This window comes from Peromyscus eremicus, chromosome 9 (assembly GCF_949786415.1).
Source record: "Peromyscus eremicus chromosome 9, PerEre_H2_v1, whole genome shotgun sequence".
In the NCBI taxonomy this organism is placed as follows: Eukaryota; Metazoa; Chordata; class Mammalia; order Rodentia; family Cricetidae; genus Peromyscus; species Peromyscus eremicus.
The window spans coordinates 10,228,517-10,241,189 of NC_081425.1; the positions used below are offsets into that span (position 1 = coordinate 10,228,517).

A 12,673-nucleotide genomic window follows, 5' to 3' on the forward strand; every position below is an offset into this window, starting at 1 on the left:
ATTAATTTAAGCTATAAGAACAGTTAGCAAGAAGCCTGCCATGGCCATACAGTTTGTAACCAATATAAGCCTCTGTGTTTATTTGGTTGGGTCTGAGTGGCTGTGGGACTGGCGGGTGAGAGAGATTTGTCCTGACTGTGGGCCAGGCAGGAAAACTTAAGCTACAAAAGTGGTTGTGGGACTGGCGGGTGAGAGAGATTTGTCCTGACTGTGGGCCAGGCAGGAAAACTCTAGCTACAAATGGCGTCCAACGTGTTGGCAAGAGTTTCCACCTAAAACCTGAGTAAAAAGATTCTAAAATGTAGCTAAAAACAGCTCCTAGTTGTCTCTTTCAAGCTAGCGGCAGCCTGCTTGTTTGAGCTACTATGGCGGGTTCCTGGCGTGCATGCTCGACCTGCAGTATGGCGGGAATGAGGCCTCTGCAAGTGGCACATTAAGCTGTGTGGTGGATTTAGCCTTTGCTAGTACAAAAAAAAAAGAGGTTTATGGGCTACACGCTACTTTGATAGAAGCATAGACCCACTATTTCTGAGAGTTGATGGCTCCCAGAGCTGGTGGAAAACGTACTACCACCATGTTGGGAAGCTGAAGTGGGCGGAGCCAGCAGCCATAGCGCCAGCGCCATTTCAAGCTTAGAAGGCTACAGTTTAAAGCAATAGGCTCAAGCTAATATAAAAAAATAAGCCACGTAAAGATGGCTACCACACAGAGAATCTGGATTATGTTCTCTTTGATATTTGTAACTAAAGAAAAACATTTGATTACAAAAGCTGTTGAGTTATGCCAAAATGTATATTTTAAAGGTACCTTGACTTCAAAATTTGGATGTAAGGATATGTTGCTTTGGAAAGGAGGCTCTGATTTTGTTTCCACAGAAAGCCAGAGGCTATGGATTTGTTCAAGATTAAGATACATCAGGTTTGACCAGCCAAGACCCCCTGAAAGATCTTCGATGACACCATGGCCCTGATGATCCAACATCCAGAATGGTTTCAAGGCAACTGGCTAAGACGACATACCCTCATGGACTATTCCATAATTCTAAAATTTTCTTTGTATCCCCATAAGATACAGCGCCCCCCTCCAGCAGGAAGTAGTAAGAGAAACTACGCCCAAATTCCCAAGTATACCAAGCTGACTTTGGAGATATGTAAAGGTTAAAACCTTCCTTTTTAAGAAAAGAAAAGGGGAAGTGCTGTGGGATGGTCTGTATGTCAAGTGTGTTGCTGATTGGTCAGTAAATAAATCACTGATTGGCCATTGGCTAGGCAGGAAGTATAGGCGGGACAAGGAAAAGAATTCTGGGAAGTGGAAGGCTGAGAGGGAGACACTGCCAGCCGCCATGATGAGAAACAGCATAAGAAGATGCCGGTAAGCCACGAGCCATGTGGCAAGGTATAGATTAAAGGAAATGGATTAATTTAAGCTATAAGAACAGTTAGCAAGAAGCCTGCCACGGCCATACAGTTTGTAAGCAATATAAGCCTCTGTGTTTATTTGGTTGGGTCTGAGTGGCTGTGGGACTGGCGGGTGAGAGAGATTTGTCCTGACTGTGGGCCAGGCAGGAAAACTTAAGCTACAAAAGTGGTTGTGGGACTGGCGGGTGAGAGAGATTTGTCCTGACTGTGGGCCAGGCAGGAAAACTCTAGCTACAAATGGCGTCCAACGTGTTGGCAAGAGTTTCCACCTAAAACCTGAGTAAAAAGATTCTAAAATGTAGCTAAAAACAGCTCCTAGTTGTCTCTTTCAAGCTAGCGGCAGCCTGCTTGTTTGAGCTACTATGGCGGGTTCCTGGCGTGCATGCTCGACCTGCAGTATGGCGGGAATGAGGCCTCTGCAAGTGGCACATTAAGCTGTGTGGTGGATTTAGCCTTTGCTAGTACAAAAAAAAAAGAGGTTTATGGGCTACACGCTACTTTGATAGAAGCATAGACCCACTATTTCTGAGAGTTGATGGCTCCCAGAGCTGGTGGAAAACGTACTACCGCCATGTTGGGAAGCTGAAGTGGGCGGAGCCAGCAGCCATAGCGCCAGCGCCATTTCAAGCTTAGAAGGCTACAGTTTAAAGCAATAGGCTCAAGCTAATATAAAAAAATAAGCCACGTAAAGATGGCTACCACACAGAGAATCTGGATTATGTTCTCTTTGATATTTGTAACTAAAGAAAAACATTTGATTACAAAAGCTGTTGAGTTATGCCAAAATGTATATTTTAAAGGTACCTTGACTTCAAAATTTGGATGTAAGGATATGTTGCTTTGGAAAGGAGGCTCTGATTTTGTTTCCACAGAAAGCCAGAGGCTATGGATTTGTTCAAGATTAAGATACATCAGGTTTGACCAGCCAAGACCCCATGAAAGATCTTCGATGACACCATGGCCCTGATGATCCAACATCCAGAATGGTTTCAAGGCAACTGGCTAAGACGACATACCCTCATGGACTATTCCATAATTCTAAAATTTTCTTTGTATCCCCATAAGATACAGCGCCCCCCTCCAGCAGGAAGTAGTAAGAGAAACTACGCCCAAATTCCCAAGTATACCAAGCTGACTTTGGAGATATGTAAAGGTTAAAACCTTCCTTTTTAAGAAAAGAAAAGGGGAAGTGCTGTGGGATGGTCTGTATGTCAAGTGTGTTGCTGATTGGTCAGTAAATAAATCACTGATTGGCCATTGGCTAGGCAGGAAGTATAGGCGGGACAAGGAAAAGAATTCTGGGAAGTGGAAGGCTGAGAGGGAGACACTGCCAGCCGCCATGATGAGAAACAGCATAAGAAGATGCCGGTAAGCCACGAGCCATGTGGCAAGGTATAGATTAAAGGAAATGGATTAATTTAAGCTATAAGAACAGTTAGCAAGAAGCCTGCCACGGCCATACAGTTTGTAAGCAATATAAGCCTCTGTGTTTATTTGGTTGGGTCTGAGTGGCTGTGGGACTGGCGGGTGAGAGAGATTTGTCCTGACTGTGGGCCAGGCAGGAAAACTCTAGCTACATGTCCAACCAATTTATATTTCTTCATTGGGTAGGGAACATTGATGTGTGCCTTCAATTATGGGTAATACAAAGCATAGTTTTCTAGTCATTTATTGATGGACATTTGATTTGTGTTTTTTTTCCAACAATAGAAAAGTTCATGATTAAACATGTGAGTCATTGTTTGACAATTCATAAACATGTACGGGGAGAGGATCTGTGGTGATATAGTATGCACTTCAATAAAGCTTACCTGGGGATCAGAGGAGAGAGCCAGCCACTAAATTAGACATAGAGGTCAGGCAGTGGTGGCACACACCTTTAATCCTATCACTTAGGAAGCAGAGATTCATCTGGACCTCTGTGAGTTCAAGACCACACTGGGCTACATGAGAGAAACAGAACCAGGCAGTGGTGACACACGCCTTTAATCCCAGGCAGTAATATGGCAGGACACAGAAAGGTATATAAGGCATGAGGAAACAGGAATTCACTCTCTTGGGGCTGAGGATTTCATAGAGGTAAGCTAGTGGCTGGCTATTCTGCTTCTCTGATCTTTCAGCTTTCACCCCAATATCTGGCTCTGGGATTTTTTTTATTATAAGACCTTTTATGACTCATATTACTGGGACCACCTATGCATCTCAGATAAGGGTACTTACTAACAGACAGACTAAAGCATGCATTCCACTCAAGTTCCTCCAGGTAAGCTGATGTCTTTGATTAAAGCTACTTACAAGAGCATCAGTGAAGGGTTGTTTACAGGAATATGGACAAGTTATGAGTGTCTGAATCATTAAAGAACATGTCTCTATTTTTAGCATTAATTGTCTACAAATCCTCAGGTAGGGGAAAGTCTGTTTGAGCCCCTCTTAATACTCAGAATATTGCCTCAGAAAATTCTACAAGATCAAAAATATTCTATGGCTTACTATTTTTATGTCATTATCTGGAGACTGTATACAAAGACATCTTGGTTTTGAATTCTTGGGCCTCCCATTAACCATACTCATTCTGGCAGTAGTTCCAATTTTTGTTTACTTCTTAGGAAACCAAAGAAATGAACTCTGGATGGTAATGTCAATTTACCATCTTATTATTAATGAGTGAGAGTTCCCCTTGTTCAATGTGCTTGCAAAAGTTTGGTAGAGTTAGTTATTTCTCTCTGCTGTCATGATGTCTATGCAGAGGGTTGTATTGTGCTTTCAGCATGAATTTCTTTAATGGTGTTCAAGCTAGCCTGCAGGTTATCTTATAATGGTGTTGAATAAACTTTTTATATCCTGTGTCCAATATCACATGCAGGATTATAGATATTAATAGACAACTTATACTTTCTTTTATATTATCAATATTTAACTTTATTTTTTCTATTAACTGAAAATATTTTTCTCACATAATATAGTTGGATTACTGTTTCCTTTTTCTCCACTCCTTCCAACTCCTCACCACTTCCCTGCCCACCTACATCTACTCCTTCTCTGTCTCTCATGAGAAAACAAACAGGCCTCCAAGGAATTATAATATGATAAATATAAAATAATATAATATAATATAAGTTAATACAAAAACTAACACAGTATAAATGAACAAAATAGAAGAAAAGGATCATGAAAAGGTACAAGAGATAACGATCCCTGTGTTCACACACTCACGAATCCCATAAAAACACGAAGTTGGAAGCCGTAAGATATACACAAAGGACTGGTGCACACCCGTTCAAGGTCTGTGCATGCTGCCTCAGTCTCTGTGAGTTTGCATGTGGTCAATCATGTTGATTTAGAGAGCCTTGTTTCTTAGCATCCTGCATTCCTTCTGGCTCTTACATTTTTTTCTGCCTCCTCTTCCACAGAATTCCTACGCCCCTTGTAGGAAAATTTGAGGAAAACACCCTATATTTCTCAGTGCAGTGCTGGAGGATATCTTTCTGTATGCTGTGAATATGTGTTTTCCCATTGGTTAATAAATAAGCTGCTTTGACCTATGGCAAGGCAGCTTAGAGGCAATAAGTCCAAGGAGAGAGACAGGAAAGAGAAATGCAGGGTCTGGAGAGATACCAGCCATCACCCAAGGAGAAGCAAGATGCCAGCAGACTGGTAATGCCACGATGACATGGCAACTTATAGATAAATAGAATAAGTTAAGTTATAAGAGCTAGTTAGCAAGAAGCCTGCCATAGGCCATACAGTTTGTAAATAATATAAACCTTTGTGTGCTTAGACTAGAGGTGACAGAGATTTGTCCCAAAAGGCCAGGCAGGACCAGAGAAACCTTACAGCTCCATTTGGATGCCCAACATGTGGGTTCAAGTTTCAGCCTTAATAAGAGATTCTAAAATGGAGCCCAAAACAGCTTTCTACTTCATGTCTCATGTGAGTCATGGTACAAAAGATGCCATGATTCAGAGATGCTGCAGCATTCTGGCTTGAGTGCAGCATGGTAGATTTCTACCTCAGTACATAAATGATTTACAATGTATATAAAATTGTATGTAGGCTTGAAAGAGAGAGGAAAAGGAGGATAGACAGTTATATAAAGAAATAGGTAGTTTTAAAAAATAAAGTATTTAAAGAGACAATAAAAATAATAAAAATAAGCCATGTAAAGATGGAAGTTACACAAAGAGTCTGGATTATATTGTCTTTGGGATTTTTAACTGCAGAAAAACATTTGATTATAAAGGCTGCAGAGTTAAATCTATCTATCTATCTATCTATCTATCTATCTATCTATCTATCTATCATCTTAAAGGTATCTTGACTCAAAAAATTGTGTCTAAGGATATACTGCTTTGGAAAAGAGATTCTGCTTTTGTTTTCACAGAAGATGACAACCTGTGGATTGCTTCCAGGCCAATATGGTTGGATCAACCAAGACCTCTTGAAAGGTCTCTGATGACACCATGGCCCAGATGATCCAATATCCAAAATCAGTTTCGATGCAACTAGCTGAGACAATAGCCAAGATTTATCTATAGTTCTTAATTTTCTCAGGATCCCCATAAGATTATCAGTGCCCCCAACCAGCAGGAAGTAGTAGGAGAAGCTATGCCAAAATTCCCAAAATATTGTTAATAAATGTTTATTTTTATTTAAAGGAGGTTGATTATAAATGCAATCTCTTTCTAAAGAAGAAAAGGGGATATTATAAATATGATAGGATGAAAGGGTAGATTATTGAATCTATTTTTAAAGAGCAAAAACTTGTTTAAAATGTTTTACATTTCTGAACAACAATGTAAATCTATATTGCTATAGATTTTAGTTTCTTACAAATTTAAAGTTAATTTTGCTATAGTATATGCATATTTCTACTCTTGTTTTAGGTATGTTTATGCAGCTAATTTAAAATTGCAATATATAATTAAGAAATACAGATTAATAGTTATCTAGGATAATCAAACCTACAGTCATGTTACTTAAGGTTTGTTTAGATATATAAAGGTATATTTCAATTAGGTGGGTAGTCTTCAAACACTTCAAAGACTTACAGAATATGACATTTAAAATGTTTTAAAAACTTAGACTTTCTGGACAGTGAGACACGTCTGCTCCTGGCAGCACCAATTTACTTCAAAGAAGATGATGGGCATCAAAGAAACTCCATATGGAGTTTGCTTTCCTTATGGCAAAACTTAGCCATTTGGGCAAGAAACTGTTCTTTGCTGGATTGCTTGATAAAATTTATAGACTGGACATGCAGGACCCACAGGAAGGTGACTACTGAACTTTGAATGGCAAGATGGTCCTTCAGGTTCCTCTATCACAGAATAGACTGCCAAATATTCTACAGGACACAGGGAGAAGTGGCTAAAATTCTCTAGGTCTATTGGCTGAAGATGGATGGCCCAAAATTACAGAAGAACCTTGGATGACTGTCCAGGTAGCCAGCTGTCTCTGTCATTCTAGATTTTCGTAAGTTGCTTACAATGTTATTCCTATTTAGTTAGGTAATATTATATTCTGCTGAGGTCTTTGATGTGGTTGAAGACTAGATAGTTATAATTATAGTTTTCCTTAGTCATGATGAAAGATAAATTAGATATGAAACCTTAGACTCACAAATAATGAATAGATACAGTATTTTCTTTAATTTTGCCAAATACAAATATACTAGATATTGTAACTGTAATTTTTGCTTGATAACTGTTTGTTTGTAATTTTGCTATGTTAAAGCTAAATTTTTCCTTTTTAATTAGATAGAAAAGGGGAAATACTAAGGGGTATTTTTCTGTACACTGTGAATGCATGTTGTTCCCATTGGTTAATAAATAAGCTGCTTTGGCCTATGGCAATGAAGCTTAGAGGTGAGAAGTCCAAGGAGAGAGACAGGAAAGAGAAAGGCAGAGTCTGGAGAGACACCAGCCACTGTCCAAGGAGAAGCAAGATGCCAGCAGACTGGCAATGCCACGGCCACTTACAGATAAATAGAAACAGGTTAAGTTATAAGAGCTAGTTAGCAAGAAGCCTGCCATAGGCCATACGGTTCATAAATAATATAAGCCTCTGTGTGTTTACTTGGGTCTGAGTGAGAACCATGAGTGGGAGAGATTTGTCCAAAACTGCGGGCTGGGCGGTACTGGAGAAACCTTATGGCTACAAATACCAATTCTGTCATTCATAATAAATGAACATTTTTCATTTGTTTAGAGTGGACTTAATTTCTCAAGTGATTGTACTTGTTTTCATGTTTGTCCTTGAATATTTCAAGAATTGATATTACATAAAGTATTATTTTTGTTTTAATGTTCAGGTCCTTGCCAGGCTACAAATGCAATTCATTCTCCTGTATTGTTATTTATTGCAGAATTTAACCTTGCTGATTTCATTTGTTTTTTTCTAGTAGCTTTTTACCAATTGCATCTGATTTTCTACCTAAGCAAGCATTTCATCAACAAATAGAGACAGTTTATTTTTATATTTTATAACAATTTTGAATACATGTTAGTTTTCAAACCTTTAGTTTCTTAACACAGCAGTTTCATCTCAAATATCAAAACTTACATTCCTGTTATGATAAGTGACTTTGAATTAATGGAGAATTAATAATGATAGATAGATGATAGATGATTCAGTTTGTTCATAATCATGTTTGTAGATTTAAGAGGAATATTTGTTTATATTAATGATAATATGCTACCCTAAAAAGTGGATTTTTAGCTAGCTACTTGCTTAGTTTCTTAAAAGTTTGAAGAGCTTTGTTATTGCTTTTTTGTGAATTACTGGTTGACTTTAACATTAAAGTCACATGGATTATATGCATTCCATAGGGGAGAGTTTAACTAGTGATCAGCTTTCTTTACTATTATTGTTTGCTGCATCTTCATCCTCCATTAACAAAAATTTTAACTAGCTAGAGAATTATCAAATTAATTGATCTTCTTGTGGAAACAGATTTTAGAATAACAGATTTTCTACTGCTTCAAGATTTGTTTATTTCTATTCAGTTCTTTTTACTTTCTTTCCTTTTTTCTACATTAATTGTATTTTGTTATAAGTATACCTTTCATTGTTTTCAACAATGTTTTATATGAAGGTTCATTTACCTGTAGACATAACCATCTTATTAATTAAGAAACACAGAGCCAATGCAAAGATGAAACCCCAAGAGGTCAGAACTAAGAGCCTATCCTTCACTCTTGCAGCTATCCTCTTCAGGAAAGAGACCTACTTCCTGTGTGTTTGTCTTTATATAGACTTTCTATTCTGCCTTGTCATTGGTTGTAAACCCAACCACATGACCTCCTCATCACTGCCTGTCTGTACAGACCTCCAGGTCTTCTATGGTTGGTATTGAGATTAAAGGCGTGTGTCTCCATACTGGCTGTATCCTTGAACACACAGAGATCTGCCTAGCTCTGCCTCCCAAGAGCTGGGATTAAAGGCGTGCACCACCAATGCCCAGCTCTGCTATGGCTTGCTATTAGCTCTGACCCCCAGGCAATTTATTTATTAACATACAAATAAAATCACATTTCAGTACAAATAAAATATCACCATATTTACCAGCCTATGTTTTTTTCTGATTTTGTAGTAATTAATCTTTCACTTGGTTCCATTATGACAAGTACACATATTTAAGTAAGTAAATTATTTATTTTGTAATAAGATTAAGCACAATTCAATAAATAATATGTCATATAAGCTAGAAAATCCTATTTATTCCAGTTCCTGGAATAATGAGCTGATGATGGGTACAGGTCTTCACATATACTGTGAAATGCTTGGGTGTTGGATCATCTCCTGGCCCCTCTAGCTTTTCCCATCTCACAGCCTCTGGCTTTTCATTTTAATTTTAAACTTTGTTGAAAGTACTTTAAGTATGCTCCACTCTGGTACTACAGGGAGAAGCAACCTCAGCTTCAAATTGTCATCTTCTCCAGAAGGGAGTTTCACCAAAGTAGACAACTCTTTTTCTGAAAACTCCACATTTACATCATTCTTCTGGATATTTTTGATCATAAGTGTAATGATTACTTGAGCTTCCATTTGATAAAGTCATACATGATTTTTGACTGAGTTCTCCAAGATGCAGACACCAGGTTCTGATAAATTCTGAGTCTTTGGGCAACTTTTAATCCATAGGGTAGAATTTACATCTGGAGTCTCTAATTTCTGTTCTGCAAAAGTTTCTAAAGCAGAAGTATAGTCTTTTTCATGGTATTCACACATCTCTTTCCTTAGCATAGCTATAGGATCATTTGGATTGAGTTCAAGAGACTTCTTTACATCAGCAATACCATCCATCACTGGAATGTTAGAGGTCCTGCTGCAGCACCGCCATCCTCAAAAGCCACTAAATCTTCAGCCTGCAGGTTTTCTACCTTGGTTAGCAGCTCTGCCACTACCCAGCAGGAGAAACTTTTGAAGAAACACCAACAGAGCTTTTGTCCTCCATAGCCAATCAGCAGTTGCACAGCACAGGGCTGTGGAACAGGAGCCCATCACCTATTTTGATGTATTGAAATCTCAAGCTAAAATCATGGCACAGACTTTCTGTTATTAACGTGTGATTAGTTGCATCTTCACATGTGGTAATATTTGATTTTGGATGTATGGATATAAACCCAATTGTAAATATGAATATTCCTTGAGATGTACTGACCATTTAATCATTATGACAACAATGGGTGGGTTTTGCTCTATAATCTTGTCTGATATTAACATAATGACATCAAATAATTTTGTTAGTGTCATGTATAATTAATTGATGCTTTTAAAACATTTACTTTTTATAACTGACATGTTTCTCTACTCTTTTATGTTGATTTTTGTTGTTGTTGTTGTTTTATAGGTTTGTTTCAAACAGTCTCACTATTTAGCCCTATCTGGTCTGAAACTCACTATGTAGTCCAGATTGGCTTTGAACTTCATATAATCTTCCTGACCAAAATGGTCATAGTAAATATTCAACTCTATGAGATGATATTGTGGAGGACAAGCCCTGGATTGTGTAAGGTGCATACACACAAATGGTAATAAATTACCAGGAGAGTGCCTGATGTGCTGTAGTTCCCTAAGACATCATGTTTGACAGCTGAGGTCAAGACAGCAGCATTATTACAATGAGCCATGGAGATGATCCCCATCTGATCTTCTCAATTCCCTTCACACCCCCCATTACTTAATTCTGGAGACAAACAAAAACAAAAACAAAACTTTTAGCTTCTTTCTTAACAATCCAGAGCTTAATCCACATAAGTTTAGCTATTACTAGATTTTACAGTTTTAATTCCACCTCCTCGTGCTTAGCCTTTATTTCATAGATCAAATTATCTATTATGAAGTGTCACACATAGCCAAATTAAAATAGATAAACCTCAGAGACATCAAAATAAAGCAATATAAATACATGAGATATGTTATGTTTGATTTAAAGTTTACTTTGAATTCTTTAAACTTCAAGTCTTTCTTACTTCAACCCCATTAATATAGCAATATGGTGTATATGGGGTGTGTGTGTGTGTGTGTGTGTGTGTGTTATCCTATACTGTCTCATCCAGATTCATGGTTCGTTCTTCTCCTACTCTTCAAAACGAACAGTCAGTGTTTCTATCAAGTAGTCATATCAAAGTTTCTCAGGTCCCTGTGTGAGGTTAGTTATTAAAAAAAAAAAACAAAAAAACAAAAAAAACCACAAAACCAAACCAAACAAAAAACACTAAGACCTCAGAAAAGCTGCTATTCTTAGATTATTTTCCCTAATACAATAGATGTAACTTAAATTCACCAAAGAAACACGATTTTTATGCCAAAGTCTATGAGATAACACCTTCATCTGTCATTGCTCTACAGAGAGGTAGCAATAGCACTCAGTTCTCCCAGCTATAGGTCTGGTAGCACATATCTTATACTTGCCATCCAGGAAAACATACCTAAAACTTGCTGCCCTACATTCTTCTGGAGGGCAGGTACATATAGATGGGACTAGCCTCAATTGCTATGATCCACTCTCCCATCACTGAAATTGATACAGTGGATCCCAATAGTCAATACAAACTCTTCCAGGTATAGGGTCTCTGGTCTACAAAAACACACATCAGCTTAGACAGTTCAAGATTTATCTTTTAAAACCTGATCATCAGCCAGCTTTGAAGACTTGGAATGGGCAGTATTGGGGCAACCTATCCCTACTAAATAAGTTCATTTATCCCTGTAATATTAGAAAGTTCAGTAACTCTGTATTTCTTTTTCCTAGAACTATTTTAAAGCCATATCCCTGTGTCCTTTCAGTTATATCTTTATGGAAGTGTAAAACAGTGTGAATTAGTATCAAAGGCTGCCAAGGAACATTCCTTCAAACTTGTGTTTTTCCTAAATTGCAGGTTTACTAAACATGTGAAAAATTATAATAATCACCCTGTATCCAAGTTGAGCTTGGAATTTCTGCTGCTTAAAGTCATAGAATCCTTTCCATTAAAAACAACAACAAAAACTCTTGAGAAGATTAGACCCTTTAGAAAGTGCCACTGGTTTTCCATAGACTCAGTTAATTTTGAGTTTTCTACTCCCAAATGAAATCATTTTCTTAGAGTGTATCTTTTTTAGGATCAGAATAAAGGTTATTGGATTTATTCTCATACCCTGCCATTTCTCCATTATCAATTTGGAAACAATGGTGGAGTGTGTTTAGCTAGTTTGAAGACAAGACTATTGTTGAGGTTTTTGACTATGTAACACAGTACAACTGTGGGGAAGAGAGAAAAACATCCTAACCTTTCCATTATGACCATCTCATCTTTCAGGGAACAGGGCACAGAGACCACTAGAGAAAGACCATTAGCATTCACATTTGATACTAAACTGTATGAGTCCAAGGGTGTATGTAGTACAAAGCTTTTATTTAGCCTTTTCTATCACCTCATTTCAGTCTCTGTACTGGGATCCTAAAATATTTTTAGTACTTGGACCTTCCCATTCCCAATTCTTTTATCTCCTCGAGGTCTATACAGAATACTGATTTCATCTTGCTTATCACTAGTTAGCTGAGTCAATGGCCTGGGATTTGTCTCTTATCTCAGAAAGAATAGCTTTATATAAGATGAACTACCGTTGAGTAGATTAATAGGATTCTTATGTCATTTCCCCCTAGTAAAGTAATGAAATAACATTACAATTAAAGAAATTATCATGAAAGACAGTTGTTTTGCCTCGCTTCATGATTATTACCTCATAGCTAATGAATGATCAATAATCTT

The 12,673-nt window shown here is 37.7% G+C and overlaps 1 pseudogene; it reads right to left on the bottom strand.

The window, feature by feature from the left end:
- Nucleotides 1-9,130: 9,130 nt before the first annotated feature.
- LOC131919808 (protein SGT1 homolog) lies at nucleotides 9,131-9,722 on the bottom strand (annotated as a pseudogene).
- Nucleotides 9,723-12,673: the final 2,951 nt, after the last annotated feature.